Genomic DNA, 1744 nt, shown 5'->3' on the forward strand with positions numbered 1-1744 from the left:
AGACCACTTATGTCGTGCCTGTGAAGCAGGGAAGATGACGAGGGCCAAACATCCCTCGAAGACAATCATGACTACTACTCGACCCTTCGAACTGCTTCACATGGATCTTTTCGGTCCCACTCATTACTCAACTCTAACTACTATTGCTTGCCTCTATGGCTTCGTTATTGTTGATGATTATTCTAGATATACTTGGGTGCACATAATCCTTTACAAGACTGAAGTGCAGGATGTCTTCAGACGCTTCCCCAATCGAGCTATGAACAATTTTGGCGCCAAGATAAAGCACATCAAAAGTGACAATGGCACTGAATTCAAGAACACTGGCCTTGATACATATCTTGATACCTTGGGCATCACACATGAATTATCAGCCCCGTACACGCCATAGCATAATGGCATCGTCGAACGCAAGAACAGAACACTAATTGAGATGGCCAGAACGATGCTAGATGAATACAAGACCCCAAGAAAATTCTGGCCCGAAGCCATTGATACTGCATGCCATACAATCAATCGTGTTTATCTTCACAAGCTACTGAACAAGACATCTTATGAGCTCCTTACTGGCAAAAAGCCAAATGTCAATTACTTCAGAGTATTTGGCGCAAGGTGTTGGATCAAGGACCCACATCACACCTCAAAATTTGCACCAAAAGCACATGAGGGTTTTATGCTTGGATATGGAAAGGATTCGCACTCCTACAGAGTCTTCAATCTCTTTCATTACAAAGTGGTTGAAACAGTGGATGTGCGGTTCGATGAGACCAATGGTTCACAAAGAGAGCAGCTGCCAAATGTGTTAGATGAAGTTCCATACAGTGAATCAATCATGCTAATGGGAACTGGAGAAATTTTACCTTCTGAAGCTCATCCTGAAGAAGAACTTATCATTTCAGCACCTGATCAACATGAAAACAATGCTCAGCCTGAAGACATTCCTTCCAACAACGACAATGAACATCAAGAGCAAAGTCTTCGCCCTGTACATCCTCGCGTTGCCAATGAAGTGCAGATTGAAAGAATAATTGATAGCATCAATGCACCTGGTCTACTCACTCGTTCAAGGGCAACTCAGCTAGCAAATTTCTGTGGGCACTTCACATTCGTCTCAATATCAGAACCCAAGAAAGTTGAAGAAGCCTTCATGGAACCTGAATGGATTCAAGCTATGCAAGAAGAGCTTCAACAGTTTGAGTTGAATAATGTATGGGAACTGGTTAAGCGTCCTGATCCACGAAAGCACAATATAATAGGCACCAAATGGATATACCACAACAAGCAAGATGAGCATGGTCAAGTTGTCAGAAACAAAGCTCGTCTCGTTGCTCAAGGATATACTCAAGTGGAAGGCATTGACTTCGATGAAACATTTGCTCCTGTGGCTAGACATGAAGCCATACGCGTATTGCTGGCCTATGCAAATCATCATAACATACTTCTATATCAAATGGATGTGAAGAGTGCCTTTCTCAATGGCAAGATTGAAGAAGAAGTGTATGTTGCACAACCGCCTGGCTTTGAAAATCCAAAACATCCTGACATGGTATACAAGCTCAACAAGGCACTGTATGGCCTCAAACAAGCCCCTCGGGCCTGGTATGACACACTCAAATACTTCCCGAAGAGCAAAGGCTTCATACCTAGTTCCGTAGATCCCACTCTTTTCACGAAGACATATAATTGTGAACTGTTTGTGTGCCAAATATATGTGGGTGACATTATCTTCGGCTGCACCAATCAG

Source organism: Triticum aestivum, chromosome 5A (genome assembly GCF_018294505.1).
Source record: "Triticum aestivum cultivar Chinese Spring chromosome 5A, IWGSC CS RefSeq v2.1, whole genome shotgun sequence".
Taxonomy (NCBI): domain Eukaryota; kingdom Viridiplantae; phylum Streptophyta; class Magnoliopsida; order Poales; family Poaceae; genus Triticum; species Triticum aestivum.